This window comes from Lepidochelys kempii, chromosome 3, assembly GCF_965140265.1.
Source record: "Lepidochelys kempii isolate rLepKem1 chromosome 3, rLepKem1.hap2, whole genome shotgun sequence".
NCBI classification, from domain to species: Eukaryota; Metazoa; Chordata; order Testudines; family Cheloniidae; genus Lepidochelys; species Lepidochelys kempii.
In genome coordinates this window covers 75,306,118-75,317,519 of record NC_133258.1, presented here as the reverse complement: position 1 = coordinate 75,317,519, position 11,402 = coordinate 75,306,118, and the positions used below count along the sequence as shown (strand labels likewise).

The window sequence follows — 11,402 nt, the reverse complement described above, 5'->3', positions numbered from 1 at the left end:
CAGATATAGGTGTGAGGTTTTTTGCAGGAGTGGTGGGTGAAATTCTGTGGCCTGCGTTGTGCAGGAGGTCAGACTAGATAATCATAATGGTCCCTTCTGACCTAAATATCTATGAATCTATGAATCTTTCCACAAGGCTTTAATTGTCATTTTTGGTTAAAGAAAGAAAGAACAATGTCCTCTCCCTTTTGTGGTGAAGTCAAAACATTCATTATACATTCACTGTCTCCTCAGTTTTCAGAAAGTTGTTTCATCTATCCACTGATCGAACAGTGTGTGTACAGAACATTAGCCAGTGTATAAAAGTCGGTGTCTTTTTTTTCCCCCTTTTTTGGAGGAGAAGGAGCATGCAGTAGCATTAATTTATGATTTGTCCAATTGATTTCCGATAAACCTGCTTTTATATTTGGCTAATTTATTACATTTGGTAGTCATTTTCTATCAATTAACTTGTAAACAGAATAACCTAGATGTTATGAACAGTTCATAAAAGGAAAAACCTTTATCACAGGAGTTGAAGTGCTCACATGGTGCACATTCCGAGAGACATAACCAGATATAATGCTTACAATTTGAGTAGTCCCATTCAAATAAATAACGTTATTAATGGTAGTAAGCACGGTATCCTGGCAGAGCTTAGAGGATCAAGTAAAATAGCTTACGGCTATATTTAATGTATATTTGCCTCTGATTTAATTAAATTCATAGTTTCATATTTTAATCAAGTACTAACTATGGCCCTAACACTGCAAACTCATATGGACATGAGAAACTTTACATGTCAGTAATACTATTAATTTCCATGACGTTACTCTATTGAGTGTTCTAAAACACTTGCCATGTATCTCAACACATATACTAGTACTCATCCAGTGGCTTTCTAATCATAGTGGATGTATTGTTCAATAATTCATTAGTGCTGTAGAAATGTAAATATGTGGAAAGAACTAAACTTTATTTTCATGTAAAACTGAACATAGTACCGTAGAAATGTAGGGCTGGAAATGTTGCGGTCCAAATACAAGACAGAACAAGGCTTTAAGCAAGCAAGCAGGCTGGTCTGCCGACGGGCTGGTCTGCCTGTCAGCTTTCCACCCTCTCCTTTATTTCTCTCCCTCCTCCTGCGCATTACATACTCCAACAGATAAAAGGAATACACTGGCTTTGTTTAATATTCTTATTTATCAATTTCTATCTACCGCATTCCTTGCTCTCGGGCCTTGAGCCCAGTCCTGGGAGGCTTCCCACGGTTCATGTCATCTGGGCGAGATTCCAAGGTTCATGCCCTTGAGAGGAGCTGTGTGTGCACTGCTCCTACACAACACTCCGGGTGTGCCCTGAATGTTGCCAAGTGCATGAACCTTGCATGAATGCTACATCCCCTCCTTTTTTGTTTATTTGTGCTTGGCCATCTCATGGTAGCCATCAATTTGCTTTTGCAAGCCAATTAACTCCCGGACAGACAAGGTCATAGCTCGTGGAGCCTGCCAGGGCGGGTCTTGACAAAGCCTTAACAAAAAGGAAATACACTGCACACAGCAACAGCAAGAAATAAGCCCAAGAAGGTAAAATGTAGTTGGCCGGGCCCCAATTAGCCATGCTAGAGTACTGGGAAGAGAGGTTCACGTAAGCAGCGAGCATCGTCTCATTCCCTATTTCCTCAGGGTGATGACATACTGGAATAAGGCACGTACCTAACAATTCTTCAGCTGCTACAAAATCAAATAAAAGTGGGTAACATTTGCTATTGAAGCCAATCTTTCCCATAGGTTATATGTCATTCGGGCCTGTAACAGAGGAGATGCTCCAAAGTCAACCCCTACAGGAAATAGCAGGCACATAAGGCACACAATCAATACAGATTTGGCAGTGATTTGGGTGAGAATGGCCACAAACAGAGTCTCAGGAGTCTCTGGCTGTTGGTTTGCTGCCAGTCTTCGTTGAGCCGCGGCGACCAATGCTTTCATTACTCCCCATGTCACGGGCTGGCTTGGGATGCTACGTCTCCTCTGTCTCCGTCCCACCATTGTCGACCCGGGAGGCACTGCGTTCTCCTCCAAGGTCAGCTGAAACTCCGGTATGGGGTTCGATAGCCCCTGGTGCCACGCCATGCTGTTTCAGTGCCGGTCGCACACACCGGGCCAGAACCCACAACGGTCCTGCAGGGAGAGACACAGCAGCATATCCCCGACCATAAGTAATTAAAGGTACTTGGCCTAACCATTGCAGATCGGGCAGCTGACGATAATAGACACGCAGTCTTTCCAGTACCTCGGACTTATGAAAATGCCAATCCGCGGGGGTCTGCTGATCTGTATTCAGTGTTAAATTATTTAAAGTAAACAAAAGGACATGCAATTGTTGCTGAATGTCTCCTGAGGTTCGGAGACGCAGCTCCCCTTGTTTTAATTGTTTGTCAAGCAAGGTTTTTAGCGTGCGATTTGCACGTTCAACAATAGCTTGGCCTGTGGAATTATAAGGGAGCCCGTGTTTGAGATGGACATCCCATTGGGCACAAAAGGTGGAGAGGGCTGTGGAGCAATAGGCTGGGGCATTATCCGTTTTTATCTGGCTCGGGCGACCAATAACAGCAAAACAGGCTAGCAAATGGTGAATAACTTTGGGAGTGGCTTCCCCACACTGTGGGGTTGCCCAGAGGAATCCCGAATAGGTATCAATGGAAACATGTAAAAACGAATAGGGGCGGAATTGTGGCACGTGAGTGACATCCATTTGCCACAGCTGATTCGCTGCGGTACCTCTGGGGTTAATGGCATAAGAAAAGGTAGGGGCAGCAGCGGCACAGTGGGGGCAGGAACGAACAATAGAACGTGCGTGATCAGCAGGAATGTGAAATTGTCGGGCCAAAACAGAGGCAGACTGATGAAAAAAGGAATGGCTTTCGATGGGGTCAGAAAAAAAGGAATTTACCTGACCACGTAATGCGCGATCAGCGTGCGCATTGCCCTCAGTGAGTAGCCCAGGCAGAGGGGTATGACTGCAAATATGAGCAACAAAATAAGGGAAATTACGAGTGGTGACGAGATACTGTAAGGACAAAAACTGGCAAAGAAGGTCCGCATCGACCTGAGGGGTACTGAGGGCAAGGGGTAAATGATCAATTACCTGATAAACATAATGGGTGTCCACAATTAAATTAAAGGGACAATCAGCAAAAAATTGAAAGGCCAAAATAACAGCAGCTAATTCCAAGAACTAGTGAAGCTCTCCAAGCGCTGTGCATGCAAATATTGTTGTACAAGTGAATGAAGCGCTTTCAGCTTTTCTAGGGGGAGGGGCGACTGGTCAATCCATACAGGCTCTAAGGATTGCCATACCAATGGTAATGCGGAGGGTAAGGTGGGTGGGGGAGGGTTTTGGGCCATTATATATTAAAATAGAGGGTAGTGTCCAGCTTTACAAGTAAGTCACGGTCCCAAATATTGAGGTGGACAGGGAGCACAAAAGGGCGGATCGTAGCAAGGGCACGGCCTCCTGGTTTAGAGACCCTGACCCAAGACAAATTTTGGCGCCCGGGTTTGCTACCCCCGATCCCCCACAACTCTTTAGAAGGAACTGTGTTCCCATAGTCTTTTGGGCTGGTCTCTCCAGTTGGAACCCTTTTTCATGGATGACACAAAGTTGGGAGGTATTGCCAATGTGGAGGACCAGAATGCCATATAAGATGGGGAGGACCTTGAAAACTGGAGGAATAGAAACGGGATGAAATTTAATAGTGCAAAGTCATGTACTTAAGGACTAAAAAAAAAGATTGTTGCTATAAACTGAAGACTTATCAGTTGGAAGTGATGGGGAGACAAACCTGGATGTATTGATTGATCACAGGATGACTATGAGCTACTAATGTGACACAACCATGAAAAAGGCTAACACAATCCTAGGATGAATCAGGCAAGATATTTCCACTAGAGACAGAGAAGTATTATTGGCATAATACAAGGCACTGGTGGGATACCTCATTTGGAATACAGTGTGCGATTTTGGTCTCCCATGTTTAAGAAAGATGAATTCAAACTGAAACAGGTTCAGAGAACAGCTACGAGTTTGATCAGATGAATGGAAAACCTACTTTATGAGGGGAGGTGCAAGGAGCTTGGCTTGTTTAGCTCAACCAAATCAAGGCTGAGGGGAGATATGATTGCTCTCTGTAAATAAACCAAAGGGATAAATACCAGGAAGGGAGAGGAATTAGTTAAGCGCCAATGTTGAACAAATGGATGTAAGCTAGCAATCAACAAATTTAGACTTGAAATTAGACAAAGGTTTCTAGCCATCAAAGGAGTGAAGTTCTGAAACAGCCTTCCAAGGGGAGCAGTAGGGGCAAAAAATTTATCTGGCTTCAAGACTGATGTTGATAAGTTTATGAGGTGGATGGTAAGATGAGACTGCTAAAATGGCATGCGGCCTATCTGCAAGTGCTAGTAGCAAATATCCCCAATAGCCACAGATGGGGCACTAGATGGAGAGATCTCCGAGTTACTACAGAGAATTTTTTCCCAGGTGTCTGGCTGGTGGGTCTTGTCCACATGCTCAGGGTCCAACTGATCACCATATATGGGGTTGGGAAGGAATTTTCCCCCAGGTCAGATTAGCAGAGACCCTAGAGGGTTTTCACCTTCCTCTGCAGCATGGGGAAGGAGTAACTTGCTTGTTTAAACTAGAGTAAATGGTGGATTCTCTGTAACTTAAAGATTTAAGTCATGATTTGAGAACGTGAGTAACTCATCCAGAGGTTAAGGGTCTATTACAGTAGTGGGTAGGTGAGGTTCTGTGGCCTGCAATGTCAGGAGGTCAGACTAGGTAATTGCAATAGTCCTTAAAGTCTGAGTCTCCTGGGAAAAGTCTTCCCCCCTTTTTTAATCACATAGTATATCAGCTTTTGGGTACTTGTTTTTATTTCAGCAGTTAGTACAAGTTTGACATTGTATGTCGGGGGAGAGGGGAGCAGAGGGGTATTTAAGTGAAGCAAAATGTATTTCTGTAATATTTTCCTCAAAACACCACATCTGTGACTCCATCACTTAAACAAAATCTAAACTATATATCTTTGACACATTATTGTAGCAGTCTAAGTCATATACACAGTATGATTGAGGAGCTCCACACAAAATGGGTAGCCAGATTTGCCTTATACAGGCCCAAAATGAAGATGTTTATTCTGAAAAAAGGTTACCTACAAATATTCAGATTAAGAAAGGGTGGGAAAGATGTAGAAAACATTCAATTTCTTGACTTCAGCTGATGGACTAAGGACTGAGAAGACTTTATTTTCCAGCTCACTTCCCAGACTGCTTTTTAAGTCCATGTTTTTCCTAATTAATATATTTCGCACATAGTTTCATATGGAAAAATAATTCTTCACTGCCCATGCAAAAAACTATTAGGCAGCATCACTGGCAGAATATTTGTTCCATATGCTAGTAAAAGCTGGTGAGTCATAGAACATTAGGGATGGAAAAAACCTGTTAGGTCATCTAGTCCATTTCTCTGCTAATACTGAGTTCTTCTTTGAGTGATTGCACATGTCCATTCCGATGTAGGTGTGTGCATGCCCTGAGCACAGTCACCAGAATTTTTTCCCTCAGTGGTATCCGTCGGGTCAGCTCTGGCACCCTCTGGTGCCACATGCTCGTAACGCCGTTATCAAGGGCCCAGCCAATGCTGTGCCCTCTCAGTTCCTTCTTACCACCTGTGACACTCACTGGAATTGCTCTCTTTGCTTTGGCAAACTTTTCCAGTGGTTTTCGCTGTTCTTTGTAGTGTAGTGTACATAGTTGATTTAGTTGTAAATATTCAGTTTTATTTAGTAAGTGTTTGGAGTTTTCTCCATCAGTTTGCAAAGTTTGTTTCCTAGTGCCAGGGCATGGCTCAGCCACCGGGTTTCAAGCCCTGTGCCTCCTGCCGTAAGTTGATGCTCTTGAGTGACCTGCACTCCAGTTGTCTCAAGTGCTTGAAAGACAGCATTGAGACCTGATTTTGAATTGAGTCACTTGGACTTGGCACCAAGTACCTCAGCATCGGTACGGAGTGCCCCTCCCACTGTGCAAGAGTCTTGGCACTGTTTGCATCCCCAGTGCCTAGAAGAAACACAAAAGGCAGCTGGCTGAGAGCAGTCACTCCCCGGCACCAAAGATGGCGAGGCATGGAGACTGGAACAGAGTGAGACCTGAGTCAGGCCATTCTTCTACCTTGGCACCACAACAGCTGGTACCAGCAACCCCGGTTCCTACATAGGCCCTGCTGTCTCTGGCACTGGAGGCGCTGTCTTTGGCAGACAGTGCAGTACCAGTATGTTTATGGTACCATCAATTTCAGAGACATTCACTACAGCCAGGGACCTGCTGTCATTGCTGGTGCCTGTATCCCTGGCAGCATAGGGATCAGCACCACCACTACTGTCCAGCAGGAGAGATCTGTCTTCTCTCAGTTCCCAGCTGGTTCCAGGTGCAGTGGCACCACCCAGGGACAACCTTCAATCTTCAGGTGGTGACTTGACCCGCAAGCAGTGTGCGTGGGAGTGCTTTTTTCCAGGCCCCAACTCTCGCGGTCTCTAGTAACAGATGCGTCGGCAATGGGTTGGGGGGCGCATTTAGGCAGACTCAGGACCTCTGGTCCCAGGCAGAACTTTCACTGCACATCAGTGTCAGGGAGCTAACAGCGGTGTGCCTTGCTTGCCAGACATTCCAGGCCCATCTGGAGGGCAGATGTGTATCGGTATTGACCGACAACATGATAGCGATGTTCTACATAAACAGACAGGGTAGTGCTCTCTCCTCTCCCCTGTGCTGGAAAGCCCTCAAACTGTAGGAGTTCTGCATTGTCCATTTGATACATCTAGAGGCATCATAAGTTCCAGATTCCAGAACTGGCCGATCATCTCAGCAGGTCATTTCACAGACACGAGTGGTCCTTCCACCTGGGTGTTCTGATCAACATCTTCCAATGGTGGGTATTTCCCCAAATAGATTTTTTTGCAACAAAGTACAATAGAAAGTGTGACCAGTTTTTCTCCTGAATCACACCCCGGGCTCATTCACAGACACTTTTCTCCCCCCTTGGAAGGACCATGTACTATATGCTTTCCTGCCCTTCCCACTTGTATACATGGTCCTGCTGAAGGTCAGAAGGGAGGAAGCATCAATGATCTTAATAGCACCAGCGTGGCCTCGCCAGCACTGGTTCACCATGCTTCTAGGCCTGTCGGTGGACATGCCAATAATCCTGCCCCTGGTCCCGGACTTGGCTATGGTCCTGGGTGTTCATCTCCAGCATCCCAATCTGCAGTCTCTCCATTTCATGGTAGAAAACTCCGTGGCTAAACCTCTCGGCGCTCACATGCTTGGACCCTGTTAGAGAGGTCCTCCTTAGCAGCAGGAAGCCATCCATTAGGGCCACCTATCTGACCAAGTGGAAAAGATTTTCCATTTGGGCATTACAAAAACACACTCCGCCATTACAGTCATCGATTCCCTTTATCCTGGACTATTTGCTGCATCTAAAACAGTAAGGTCTGTCGGTATCATCAATAAAGTTGCACCTGGATGGTCTCTCAGCTTTCCACACCGGTTCGGCCAGTTGCTGAGTTTTCACGAAACCCATGGTGGGCCACTTCCTCAAATAAAACAGCCAATTCCCCCTTGGGATCTCAACCTTGTGCTTTCTAGACTGATGGGACCTCCTTTTGAGCTCTTAGCAACATGCTCCCTCCTCTACCCTTCCTGGAAAGTAGCATTCTTGGTAGCTATAACTTCGGCCAGGAAGGTGTCTAAGCTTAAGGCCTTAACCTCAGAGCCCCATATGTGGTCTTCTATAAGGACAAGGTACAGTTGCGACCACACCTGGCCTTTGTCCCGAAGGTAGTTTTACAATTCCATGTGAACCAGGACATTTTTCCTTCTGTGTTCTTTCCTAAGCCACATGCTAGCAACAGGAAATTAATGCTCCACTCCCTGGATGTCAGATGAGCATTAGCCTTCTACATTGAAAGAATGAAGCCATTTTGAAAATCAACACAACTCTTCATTACAATTGTGAAGCGTATGAAGGGGCGTCCAGTCTTGCCCCAAAGGATTTCTTCTTGGATCACAGCCTGTATCTGGGCATGCTCTGACTTGGAAAAGCTACCTGGGGGGGTTGCACCTTAGGATAGCAAACCAGTAGGCTCTGATGGGTTGCTATAACTTTAATATGTGGAATGCCATGCACAAATTTCTATTCCCACCCTTCCTCCCCATCCCTCTTCAGGGACCCCTCTCACAAGCAAATTTTGGTCCAGAAGGTCCAATCCCTCCTTTTGGGAGAGAACCGTGGAAGAGGTTCCGCAAAACTTGAGAGGAAAGGGGTTCTACTCCAATTATTTCCTAATTCTGGAAGCCCATGGTCGTCTCAAGCCTGTTCTCGACCTGCACCACCTCAACAGCTAACTCAAGGTTCCCTCCTGAAGTTCCTCATGGTCTCCCTGGCTTCCATAATTTCCTCTCTGGATCCTGGGGATTGGTGTGCTGCCCTTGATTTAAAGGACACCTATTTCCACATATACATTTTCCAAGGCCACAGAAGGTTCCTCAGATTCGTTGTGAACCACACACACTACCAGTTCAAGGTACTCCCGTTCAGCCTATCAGCTGCTCCATGGGTTTTCACTAAATGCATGATGGTAGTGGTGGCCCTTCTGAGGAGACAAGGAGCAATGGTCTTCCCATGTCTCGACAACTGGCTAGTCAAAGGCCAGGTGGAGTCCAGCATACACCTCATACAGTTGACTTTCCAGGCCTACACCTGTTATCGTGATTCTTAAAACCCAAAGCTCTCGGTAACTATTACTCTTGTTGAGGTGGTGGTAAGAAATAAATCAGTGGAGACAAGGCCGTCCAACTAACAGGTGACTGGCACAAACATTATGAGTCCTTTCACTTAAAGCTGCACTTTATTTTAGTCTCAAACACTTACACATGTTCACAACTGGTTAGTAAAACACTCCAAAAATAAATAATTACCTAAGTCCTGAGTGGTTTTCGAGTGGTACAATGACAGCTGTCCAATTGGCCAGTCTTTTATCTGCCATACGGGACCCTAAGATGTGTCCACGAAATGTTCCTGAAGAATCTACCTAGCCAGAGCCATCCTGTTCATAGGGCAGAGCGGGGCAACCGCCCCAGAACCTGCGCTTTGGGGGGGCCCGCGCTTCAGTGGGATGCGGGGGGTGGGGGAGAAGCGGCCCGGGGGTCTAGCAGGGGGCCTAGCACCAGCAGCAGGGGTCAGGCCCGCACCCCGCACTCACTGGCCCAGCCGTTTATTTCTTTTTCTTGCCCACAGCCCACCAGGCAGCAGCAAGTGACCCGGCCCCAGCCCACTCCACTCCGCTCTGTCAGCTCCCGGTGTTGCCTACCGCTGCAGGGTCCTAGCGCCCCCCACCACTAGTGCCAAGGCAGACTGACCCTGCTCTTCCACTCGGACAGATCCTTCCCTTTTCCAGCTGGACCCTCCACCAGCACAGGGGACCCCCTAGCACAGGTGAGTGCCATCCAGCAGTCTCCACCATCCCTCGCCTGTCACCCAGCCCTGGTGTCCCCACAGTGCCCCACTTCTCCCCCTTCCACTGCCCTTTCTCCCATCTCCCAGCACTGGGTGGGGTCCTCCAATGCCATCTCCAGGCCAGGGCCAGCCCTTATCACTCCCCTGCCTCAGGGTCCTTCTTGCCTTTCATCTCTCCCAGCCTTGGCGTCCCCTGGACCCCACACCCCCCTAGGGATGGCCCCTGCACCTAGCCCGTGCTTTCTCTCCTTATTTATTTGGGTTAATGTAACAATAACATGTCAATAAAAAAACTTGTTAAGCAAACAATTTCACAGTTTAAGCAAGAGGTTTCCTCAAACCATTAATTAGATAGATGTGTTACAGCAGAGTCCACATCTCTTGAGAGCCCTGACAAACACATTCCAAAGGGCAGATATAGATAAGTTTCCTGTTCTTCTAAAATACATACCTCAGCAATTTCAATAGAGATCTCATCAGGAAGGACACAGGGTTGACTCCCCCCTCAACCTCCTCCTCTCCTGGCTTCTTGCTAAGGCTGCTGTACAGGCCCAATACAGGCTTACTGACTTGGCTGCTCTGGGCAATAAGCATGATAATCGATAGTCCAATTATCAGTAGTGGTCCAGTCATTCCGTTGGTCCACTAAGATCTCCCCCTACAGGTCTACTAATAAATTTGCAAAAGTCTACCCTCATCCTGGTACAGAGGATAGAGTTCATCGGAGCGGTACATACTCCACTCAGGCTAGAGCCTTCCTCTCAGAAGGCTGGTTTCAAGCAATCTTTATAAGGTCCCTCAAGGTCCACCTGATTACAACAGCATGGAGCTATCTGAGATTTCTGGGCCATATGGCATCATGCACTTACATGATGCAACATCCGAGACAATCTCAGACCACCTCAGGCATGGCTGGCCACCGTGTACTTGACAAGTCGTCATCATCTGGACTCAGTTAACACTATACCTCCCTGAGTCCCTGTGTCCCTGGATTGGTGGCTAGACCAGCATGCAGTTTGTGCGGAAGTTCCCTTTTCGTGGCCCCAAGCTTCAATGTCCCTGATCTCGGACACATTGGCACTGGGCTGGGGAGACCACCTGGGGCCACTCCAGACGCAAGGCCTCCGGTTTCCAGAATAGCTCTCTCTCCACATCAATGTCAGAGAGCTCAGGGCAGTTCACCTAATCTGTCAAGCATTCCTACCTCACGTTATGGGCAAGGATGTGTTGGTTCTCATGGACAACACTACAGCTATGTTTTACATCAACAGGCATGGAGGGGCACGCTCTTCCCCCTCCACCTCCTCAGCTGTGGGAGTTCTGCATAGTGCATTCAATCCACCTCAACACTTTTCACCTCCTGGGAGTGCAGAACCAGCTGGTGGATTGCCTCAGCAGGTCTTTCTCCAGTCACCATGAGTGGTCCCTTCAGCCAGACATCACAAGGGACATTTCCTATCAGTGGGGGACTTCCCAAATCAACCTTTTTGCTACCCAGATCAACAGGAAATACCACCAGTTCTGCTCCCTGCAAGGTCATAGCCCTGGGTATCTCATGGATGCTTTCCTGCTAGTATGGACAGATCATCTGTATTATGCTTTCCTCCCTATCCTGCTAGTGCACAAGGTTCTGATGAAGATCAAGTGGGACTGGGATGGAGTCATTTTCATAGCCCCAGCATCGCCGAGGCAACACTAGTTCACTGCTCCTGCTTCCTTTACATCCAGATCTGATCTCCCCAGAATCATCTGAGAGACGGTTGCCCCACCTGAACCTTAGCTCTCTTCATTGGACGGCCTGGAAGCTCTATTGCTGAATCCTGAAGAGCAGGCTTGGTCAGAACAGG

General features: G+C 47.1%; 1 long non-coding RNA gene across 1 annotated transcript in view; it reads right to left on the bottom strand.

Annotated features, from left to right (window-relative positions):
* Positions 1 to 965: 965 nt before the first annotated feature.
* LOC140908877 (uncharacterized) overlaps positions 966 to 11,402 on the bottom strand; it is an 18,616-nt gene continuing 8,179 nt past the window's right edge. Inside the window, exon 3 of the long non-coding RNA XR_012158006.1 lies at positions 966 to 2,159. This is a non-coding gene — a long non-coding RNA (uncharacterized lncRNA). The remainder of the gene's footprint in view (positions 2,160 to 11,402) is intronic.